This window comes from Coptis chinensis, chromosome 6 (assembly GCF_015680905.1).
Source record: "Coptis chinensis isolate HL-2020 chromosome 6, ASM1568090v1, whole genome shotgun sequence".
Classification (NCBI taxonomy): domain Eukaryota; kingdom Viridiplantae; phylum Streptophyta; class Magnoliopsida; order Ranunculales; family Ranunculaceae; genus Coptis; species Coptis chinensis.
In genome coordinates this window covers 73,623,730-73,635,056 of record NC_141461.1, presented here as the reverse complement: position 1 = coordinate 73,635,056, position 11,327 = coordinate 73,623,730, and positions in this window count along the sequence as shown.

Here is an 11,327-nt window from a genome sequence, read left to right as displayed (position 1 = left end):
CCAAAAGATGTAGATTAAACTGGCGCTTGAATTAAACAAAACAACTGATAAGAGCCCAAAACTGTAGTTTTAACCCTTTAACAGTCATACTTTTAGACCAATTATGTGAGTAATAATTAAGAGTTAACACGATTCGTGTTTTATGCATTTCGGGCTTCAAAGTCCATTATATGCGAGAAATGTGCCACTTTAGCGAGATAAAGAAGCAGAGGTCGGTTACTAAGGAGTTCCGTGATTAAAGGCCAAGTTTCTAGAAGACAAAGCCTTTCCAAAAGCCCGATCCAAAAAGCTGAAAAGTTGACGTTGTGGGCTTGAAAACAAAGACACAAAGTCGTATTAAGAACTTCCGAAGGCCATATCTTTGGACTCAGACCTCAGAATGGGGCCTACCTTATGTCAAAACGACCGGCTCGGAAAGAGCTTTCCAATGGTCTAAGCCTTGATCCAATAAGAGGAGCAGAAGTGGACAAAAAGTCTGTTGAAGCTAACTGCAGCTGAAGAGGCCTTTTTGGACTGAAAGAATTGGGTTTTGGGCCTGATTCTCTGGCCCAAAACATGGCTCCAAGCCCATGCACGATTTTTGGATCTGAAAGTATAAAAACAAAAGCTTAATTCTTTGTTAATGGTAGATTTTTAGGTTAGAAAATAAAAGTAGCTTAGAATAGAAAGTAGCCATTAAAATAGCTTCTAGATCTAGTTTTATTTAATTGTTTTTGATTAAGTGTAGTTTCAAATCCAATTATTGTATTAGATTAAACCTTGGAATCTTGTTCTTCATTTTGATTAGGTCAATAAAGTAGTATTTCTATCAACTTCGATTTTTGTCATTTCCATTTCTAGATCCAATTTCAATTCCTGTCCTTATTGCATTTTAGTCATTAAATTAGATTTCATTATTGTTTAATTAAGTAAATTTCAATTCTTTATATCATGTTTAGTTTAAATTTAATCGGAAATGATTGCGTAATGATTCTCGGCTAAACCTCCATTAGAGGGGTTGAGAAGCCTTGATGAAAGCTTGATTCCGATTAACGTAGATTCGTCGTAATTTCCTTTCCACTCTAGAAACGTTTAGTTCACCATGAGAATGGGTTTAATCGTTCACATGCTAGTTATTAATTGGTAGAAATTCCATGTGTAATTAGGGATTAGGAAGAACCAATTGTTCTGCGAAGCAGTTCAATTCGGATTACGACGATTTGTAGTTAATAAGATTAAGTCGAGTTAAGGTGGAATCAATTCCCCTCTAACTCCTTATCATCGAATCAACGTAGCATTCCCTTAGTTATTCCCATCGTCTACTAGTTGCATTTTAGGTGGGTAGTTGCATCGTAGTCTAGTTGCCTTTTTCAGTAAATCTCTCATTAGACTTTAAGTAGAGAGTACTTTACATTGAGAACACAAGATTATCTTGGAAGGACTAGGAGTGGAGCGAATCACTCTACTCCACTATATCTCATAGACTTGAGAGTAGAATCTTTGATAAATATAGGCATCATAAAAAGTTTAGTTTTACTTGCGTTTAGAGTTCATCGCTTTATTTCGTAGGTAAGACTATTCAAATTTATCTTTTTATCAAATGGCGCCGCTGCCGTCTTAGTTTCACTTTCATATTGTTTTCGTAATGTTAGTACTGTTCTTAAAGTCCCATTTCACCCACCCACCCTTGTTTGATTCATACTGTGGTTGTCCATTTCAGAGTTGAAAAAAAAATTCGGGAGAAATTATAATCGAAGGCAAGGCTTCCTTTTGGCGACCCCTAACTCCCTGGACCACGATGAGCGACCTTAAACTCTGGAATTCTAAGATACATAATTTGGCGGGACCCAGGCTATCGCGGCGCGACCAGTAATTCGCTTTACTTATCAAATTTTTTGGATTTCGGCGGTTTTATTGAACTTTGATCTTTCATATTTTTCGGTGTTCTAACTCGTTATATACACTGAACAAGCGTAAAACAAGACGCTATTCATAAGCGAAGCAAGGACGCAATCAGGTATTCCTTTCTTCCACACCTCGCATCTCCTGTTAGAGGTTTATACTAGTATATCGAATTGTTTGGAGTGTTGGCGTGTTTAGCTAAGTTGGTCTTACGCCTTGTATGAGGTTAAGGTCCGGCGAACAAAACACCGAACGTAAATACACAACAACATCAACAATCAAGTCTATCTAGTATACCACCCACTACACCTCTAGCTACTATTTCACACACACCACGTGATATAATGGCGGAAGAAAGAGAGACTCTCTCTCGACTTCTACAAAGCCTTGGCGATAGCCCCAAATCTTGCATCGTTCTAGCGGACCGGTGGGGATTTTTGAATCCTCTCAAATATTTTACTTTGTTACCCGTTTTTCATGGATTAGACCATGAAAAACCTTTATCGACACGCGTAGGATTGAACAAGTCCTAACAACATTCCACTATCCTACGGTTGGTGCGGAACAAATTAAATTAAGGGTATTCCCTTTCACCTTAGCCGATAAGGTGGCGTCTTGGTTAACGCCCAAACGCCTAATTTCGTGGACTCGTGGGCTAAACTTGTTCACCTATTTATGGAACATTTTTACCCACCCCTAAAGATGGATGAGATGCTTTCCAAGATTCATTTCTTTTCGACAAAATCCTCATGAATCCTTTTCGAGGCTTGGAATCGTTTCACCGATCTCCTTATAGAGTGTCCACATCATAACTTAGCTTAAAGACACGTTAGTTCGTGCCTTTTCAAAGGACTTCTACACCACCATAAAGAAGTCCTTGACATAATGAATGGGGGTAGTTTCTTAAGCAAAGGAGCCCCGGAGGCTTATAAATTTTAGAGGACCAAACTAAGTTTAAATAACAACCTGGGGGTAGTGACGATATCCACCGCTCTCGCTAGTTCTTCTAATACAGTTAAGGGCCGGTATGTTTGAAATTAAACACGATCCCGAGCTAAAACTCTAATCGAATCACTCACTAAAAAGGTAGAGGCCATTTCGGTTCAACAAAATTCTATCCCCGTCATGAATGTAAATTCAAATCCATGTAGTTTCATTTTGAGCCCGAAAGCATCCCGACTCCCATCGTCCCTATAGCCTATGAACGGGCTTGTTCCATTAATAGTGAACCTAGCGCCCTTGGAGACAAAATCCCAACTTCGGTTGGAGAAATAACCAAAACGTCACACCTCAAGGGTACAATAACCAATATGTTAGGCCTACGCGACGGCTTTAACCAAGCCCCACTACGACAAGGGATGTGGTCGGGGAATTTTAATAATTATAACAACCAAGTGCAACCTCGACAAGGTCAAGCACAAGGTCAAAGTAGTTATAATAATTATAATGCTAATAGACGTATCGTTCGGTAAATAATAACTACCAAAATCCACCCATAAATAATTCACGTGAAATAGTTCCATCCACACCACCGTGACTACTACACCCACACAACCGGATCGTCTTGACACCTTCATACAAGTGAGCCAAAAACTTTTCCAAACCATGGCTCAATCTAACCAACAGCTTCTACAATCCGTTAATAATTTAACCAAACAGCTGGCTCAAGATAAAGCCCAACCCAAAGGCGTGTTTCCAGGTCACGAAATACCTAATCCTAAAACAACAAATATAGCCTTTGAGGTAACCAATAATACTAGTAACGAGTATGAAAATGTAGGTGAGCTTTGGCCATCACCACTCTCCGTTCTGGCAGAGTGGTTGATAACAAAGTAACTATGCCTATAGTTACCCCACCGGTATTCCCCTACACCGCTATATTACTAGATACCGAAATAGAAACTGAAGAGCCTACCATTGTAGAGGGTACCGGTTACAACACAACCTAAGAAACAGAAGCCACGGTTAAACACCCGGGTAATACCATTGCTAAATATAGACGTAAAACCACCGTTTCCACAAAAATTAGCCATGTTAACTAGGGATACAAATTACGAGGAGATTAGGGATGTTTTCAAGAATCTAACTATAAACCTTTCCTTCCTCAAAGCTATAAAAAAGCTACCACACCATGCTAAGTTTCTTAAGGAATTGTGTACTACTAGGCTTAAGACCAATATACCAAAAGACGCTTTTTAACGGAACAATTCCCAACTCTATCCGAACATAATGGAATTGTTAAGTACAAGGACTCGGTCAGATCCCATCGCATACAATGCACCTTAGGAGATTCCTATACGACGACTCGCGTTATTAGACTTGGGGCTAGTGTCAACTTACTCCCGCTTTTATTTGTATAGACAAATAGGTCTAGAGGCGAGATGCAACCCACTAGAATGGCGTTGCAATTAGCTGATCGGTCTATTAAGTATCCTAAGGGTGTCGCCGAAAATGTTCTCGTAAAAATTCAGATTTTTACTATCCGGCCGATTTTGTCATCCTCATTACGTAAGTCGTTAACGACTCGTCCCCGATCATCTTAGGGCGTCCTTTTTCGGCAACCGCCAATGCGCTCATTAATTGCCGTGATGGTTCAATGTCCATGTCTTTTGGCCATCTTGCATTTGAAGTCAATGTTTTAAAACAAAGACACGTTACCCCCGATTCAATAGATGGAGAGGTTAGCATGATCGAGAGCGTTACTCGAGATTATTTCAACAACACGTTCCCCGATAATCATATGCCCAAATTTCTTTCCTTTGGAAGTTCAGACTCCAACATTTCCATCCCTACACTAGTTGATACACATATTACGGATGAGGATGAGATAGATGACTTTCTCAAAGATGTAGAGGACTATCATAGTAACGAGGATATGACCAATCTAGATGAGCAATTCGATGAATTTCTTCGAGCAGGTGATGAATCACCCTATCAAGAACTACTTTGCACAACATCCACCTCGATTCCCCTCCTTCCACCCTTTTAAAGGAATCCTGACTTTGCACTCGATCCTGTTGTTTCTTTTGTGCTTCATAATTTTTTAAATCCACCTAGTAAACAAATACTACAGAAGGACAAACCATTTGACACCTTCATTTTCAGAATTGAGACAGTCCCTACACACACAATAAATGAGTTTTGTGCTAAAACCACATCCTCATTGTTTACAGGCTGTCTTTCTACAACTTATCCATATCCACCATATTCTCCACAACCATTCACTTTTCCACACTTATTTACTATAACACCCACTCATTCAAAAATGAAAAATAAGGTGCATGATAGGTTACATAATAGGGTTATCCGACTTCGCTTTCATTTCACTAGGTTGAATCATAAGAAATCTTGGTGCTTGATTGTGTTTGGATATATTTTCTGGGATATTTATTTATGGAATGATCCACAACTATTTCGGTTGTTGATATATGATAAACTGCATGTTCATACATACGCCTAGATAAAGTCTCGAAAGTATCGACTATAAAGCGACTCAACTTTTTGTGTTTGGTGCATTTCCTTTCATTTCCATATATTGGTGAGTGCACCATTAAGGTAACCGGGCCCTCCCTATGGAGTGTGTGGCTGTAAGCATTGGATCCTAAGTCCACGTTTAAACATAATTCACGTTTTCCACTCTTGCATGTTTTTTCTCGGATTTTTTGAGTCATGTTTCTCTATGGGGTGAATTATGTCTTTATTGTTTATTATTTTTTTTTTAAAAAAAAAAAAATATATATATATATATATATATATTAAAGAATAAGCATAGTAACCTAGGAAGTCTCGAAATCGACTTTAAAAGACCATTTGCTAAAAACAAATTTTCTAAGCCGTTGTAAAAAATTTGTTTGGGGTGGGGTGTTCGTGTTTCCGTACTAAATATTTATGTCCCATTATAGTTGCTTAGGCCGTTTTATTGTATTACGATTCGGGTTGACATAATCCATGAATTTAGAGTTCAATTGTTCGTATAACGTACGTCATGCACGCACTTCGAGGCGTTTTCCACTATCTTATATGTCATCCATGGTCAGAATAGAGTGTTTTATGGATCATTGGATTGGAAATTCTCTCCTGATCATTTCCATATCTCATTCGCAAAAATCGGACCGGTAACGAAGCGGCAATTTTGATTTGAAGTTTCGCGAAAAATCGGAAAAAATCACAAATTTCGATTTTGGGCTTTGGGCCCAACCCACCGGCCACCGACGACGCATCTTTACCTTAACCAACAGTCGCGATCTTCTTCTCCATCCGCCATTAACGCCCAAGCTCCAAATACCTAAAAAACAAAATCAAAATAAAAAGAAAACAAAAATTAAACCACGCCCAAAATAAAAAACCAACCCAAATCGACTCCAAACACCACCGACCACCATTACCACCAAATTACATAACCAAAAATCCACCAAAATATCAAATTTTGGTGCTGCCGCGCCACCACTCCACCACCACCACGGTTTGCATCAACCGGTCTATTAAAATCCCACCACCACATCACATTTAAACCCCCACTACATTCCAAACTTCCAATGGCTCAACAACGCCGAATTTTACCGGAGCAAGCTTTTACTGCCGACCACTTCGCTACCGTTTCACGGTGATTTGAGATGATCGGTCGAGATCTGGAATAGCTTGTGGTACTTTCGACCGAAAGCCTATTACCACGAGGATTTAGTCCGACGGTTCTACGATACGAGGGAGTTGGAAGGGACGAGGATTTTTTGTTGTTGTGGGTAAGAGGAGGAAGGAGGTGACGACCGGTTTGTTGGTCGAGATTCTAGGCATTCCGCCTAGAATCCATCTCGATGTCAACCTGCAGGAGTCCCAACATAATGGGGTAGAGCCATTGATGCACGAGACAGTTATTGAGGCGACTACAATGCGAGATCGCGATTGTGTTCGACTGAACTTCCTTTAGGACCAACCAGCCATTTCGATTGGATTGGTCGGAACATCCAGGGAAGGGGAAGGTCGGCGACATCGGCTGAAATCTGCCTCCACATCTTATGGATACTCCGGGAGCGGAAGTATGAGTTCGTGATCTTAGGTTTTACCGAGCATAATTAGGGGAGTAGGGAAGTCTATTGCCCCCTCCCCGTGTTGATAACAAAGATCATCTTTGAAGTTGAGAGTAGCTCAGCGATCGATTGGACATACATCGCCTCCACCGTAACCCTCGTGATCTATAAGGAGTGTGTCCAACGGGTTTGGAGATTGGCTGAGGATAGAGAAGAAGAAGAAGAGGATGGTGGAGCTGAGAATGAAGAGGAGGTCGGGGAAATCGGGATGCCTCGGAGGATGAGGAGGACTTGGCGTGTTTTGAGGAGGATGCCTTGGAGAGGTCTTTGGTCGATACGTAACGCATGGCTGTGATCCATCGTGGCATGCGTTAAGCTCAACACTATCTGTGAAGACCCTCGGACTCGGCGAAGGTAACGATGCATCATAACTTCGAGCTCGTGCCCTGCAGGCGGGATGAGAGGTGGGAACAGATGAGGGCCGAGCTAGAAGCTCAGCGCCAGTTTCGGGACGAGATGCGGACACGATTCCCACCTCACGGGGACTCTCCTTCTGAGGATACACCCTCGAGACACGAGCCGCCCGCCAAAAGGCTAATGGTGCCGGTCCATCAGAGCTCGGGGAGCGATCTCCAGGCGTGTGCCTTCCGCCACCGGTTCGAGTAGCTAGGGATAGTATAGTTTGATGTTTTATGTTTTATTTGTATTTTCATTACTGTCATTTATTTTTATGTAAGTTTATTTCCATAAGTTGAATTTTGTAGTGAAATGTACTCCGAATGAATTATTTTTAATATAATGGGTTATTTTCAGTATGCGTGGTTGTTTAATATTGACCCCACCTTCCCAACTTGTTTGGGGGTGGTTTTATCTATTCCAGCATGATTTTTATATAACCCTCGTGTTAGAATTTATTGCGGAGTCAAGGTGAAAATATGGCTGTTTAGGCATATATATGAATAAGTATCATGGTAGGATGAAATCTAGATTAAATAGGTATATTCTATCATAAAATCAACCTAAAAGATACTGGGTTTGAATTAGAATCAAGAAAATGAGTTGTTTTCGTTTTCGGGTTTGGAAATTTTAGGATTTCCGGAAACTGCCGTAATTAGTTTTGGCAACTTCCCGATCCATTTTAGCAACTTTAAACCTATATAAACTTGATACAATCTATCCTCACAACTCACACTACACCTAAACTCCATCACTCACCTTTCACTCCCGCGATTCCCTCGTTTCGGCTCATTTTCCGAAGTTTTCAGAACTCCGAAAGACTTTTCGCCCTTCTACAGAGCGCCTTTTCGCTCTGATATTTTTCTGAGTTTTTGTCGAGGCCTTTCGCTTCAAGCTGGAAGCGACCAGCGCCAAACACTGGAAATTTCAATTTCTTCAGAGGCAAGGCTTTTCTATCAGAGCGACTCGCTAACTAACCTCGTGGACCAGGAAATTTCCAGTTTTTCGCGCGTAGTATCCGGATCATTCGCAGCTATTCCAAAGCGTAATTTTGAGATGACATCTCCAACATTGATACCGGAACAGTCTTTCGAAGATTTGTTCCAAAGCACTACTTATGGTGCTTGGTTTCGCGAAACGATCACATTCGTTGGTTGGGAGCCGCTTATGGTAAGATCTGATGCACTTTATTCTCCGACTCTAGCATCTTATTTTTACGATAACTGCATTTTCTTTGAAAGACCAGATGGAGAACAAGTGTTCTCCATCAACATTGATAATGAACCAATGGAAATTACCAGGTTCTTGCTAGCATTTGTTCTTGGACTTGCTATGCCCGCTGAAATACAAGACCCATGGTGCTATTGGGTAGACAATATGTATGTCTACACTTACGAGTTTTTGCATGAGTCGTATGGCGCGGGCATTTTCCGTATCGAGGACCAAGGGGAATATAACGCCGCCTTTGGTAGCCCGGTCCATGAACATAGGAACTGTTATGTTTTGGATCATGCTAAACATTTTAGGGAATGGCGTTTTCTTACGTGAATGATGCCACTTGCGGCGTTTTCCTTGCTTTTAGCACGGACGGGGACGTATGTGTCATGACCTTCCCGAACCTTGATGTCTAGTTTAGCTCGATCCCATAGCATGAGGCATAAGTACCTTCGATGCCCGTTCTAGTTTCCCCGTATTATGCTATGTTTCTTTCCTACTTTTGTACACGCTTCACGGATTGGATTACGGTCGACACCGTCCGACCCACCAATAGTATCATTCGATCTTTCCGCGGTAATGACTTGGCAAGGGGTGGCGGATACAACCTCCTCATCAGGTTGCACCCTACACCCCGTCAGACCAAGTGGCTCTTAATAGGTTAGCAATCATAGATGATAAATGGCGGGAAGCCTGGCAAATTATCATGGCATGGCAGGACGCGAAGGAACCTCACTTCTTTATGGAAGAAGAGAATGAGTAAGATGATGAGTAATGCGGGGTATAAGGTAAGTTTTCATTCTAGTTAGTGTCTGCTTATGTCCCAAGCAATTTCATTCTTTTTTTTTTGAAAAGTTAAGCTGGGGTTAAGGCTGACCCCCACCTGTTTTATTGATAATCAACTTGTTACATATGGAGTTCCTGAGGCATCATCCACATACATACCTTCTCTAAGAGTATAGTCATTAGAAAGAGGTTCGACAAAAACACAAGTTCTAAGGCCTCAAGCCTAACAACAAATCTATTCAAAGTACACCATTACTAGAAGTACCTCATTCCACCTACTTTCCTTTCGAGAATTGTTAATGGGTAGAACTCGTATAGAGTTGTGTCAGTTTTTATTTCCTATACTAGTACGTTCTAACCTTGTTCTGCAGATGTTCCTGAATTTCACGTGCTTCAATGATATTTTTCCTACCCTCTTTATTTAATTGCTTTGAGGACAAAGCATGCTTTTTGTTTGGGGGGGGGGGGGGCATAGAAACACGTGTAATTAAGGCATCTGTTAGGATATAGATATGTATAATATGCATTTGTTTTCTAGTTAAAATTTCAAAAATTCAAAAATATAAATAAATAAGTTATGCTATACACTTATGAATATTGGTATTGTTTCTTTCTCCATGCTCTTAACAATCTAGAAGTCTCACGTAGTTGTTGCATCAGAATAATTGTTAGAAACTTAGGTTAATATATAGGTAATAATCTTTGCATCTACCTATAAATATATTACATGAGTATCTATGATTGTTGTTGATAAGTTTCTGAAATCTAGGCTAGAGTACTTATTCTACAAATCCTGTGAGAATATAGCCTAAAGCCTTATATGAGCTAAACATTTGAGAAATGACACAAGGGAGAAGTAAAACCGGATAGAGATATCACACGCCCACTTGCTTGATCACTATGCCATATCCTAAGCGAGAATTTAGGCCCTCTTTGGATCGATATAGCCAGAAATTCAAACCTATGAATTATTTTCCGCTTAGTAAGCCCCTCGAGCCTTTCTTTAGCCTTCCATAAAAACCACAAATCCTTTACCTTGTTACAAAAACAAAACAAAACAAAAAAAAAAATTCAACCCACCCAATTTAGAATAAGTCCGAGAATAGAATTAGGAAGAAAGAAGAAGAGAAAACACGTGGTAAACAAAAAAGTTAGTTAATTGCTGCGAGGAAAATAAAGAAAAGAAGTTTCCATCCAAGGAAAAGAAAAATAAAAATAGAAATAAAATAAAAACTCCAAAAATAGAATAAAAAGGGAGTCAAAAGCCAAAGAAAAAAAAAAAAAAAAAAAAGAAAAAATATGGCTAAGGATGGAAACAAAGTGTAGAAGCAAAAAGTAAATAACAAGGTTTTCTAGTTACATAATATGAAGACTCTATTATCTCGGACTTGTCTTTTTGAATATCCATTTCCTTCCTTCTTAAGCCATCTCCTAATCCCCGTAACACCTAATAAAGACCTCTAGCTCAATTAGGAATAGGTTAGTGTGATAGTAAGTGGCAGATGTGTTTGATCGACTCCGGCTTCCTTGTTGTCATTGAGATTGTATGGTAAAGTGTGCCCATCAAGACTAGAGTAGCTTAAACTTGAGTGGAAAAATCAGAGTGTTGTATCTTGACTATTATTGTGAGAACCTACTTAAGGGCGCTATTCCAAGTTTCAGAAACGGACCTGCTATTGCATTTCATAGTATTACTCATTGTATATATGTTTATTATAGATGATTGATTATTATGCATATATTAGCTTAGGTTTTTGACTTGGTTATTCTTGTTCATAGCTAGTGAGATGTATAGATAGTTTGGAGCATGAATAAGGAAACAATAGTTTTATTTCTTAGTCGTTGTAGTATAGATGAAGTTTGTGAGTACCTTCACTGGAAAACTCTCACGAGGCTATAACTCGTCCACTAGGAAATTCCTAGTGGTTTAAGGCCTTGTTGCATATGGTCAATGCAATCGCACTC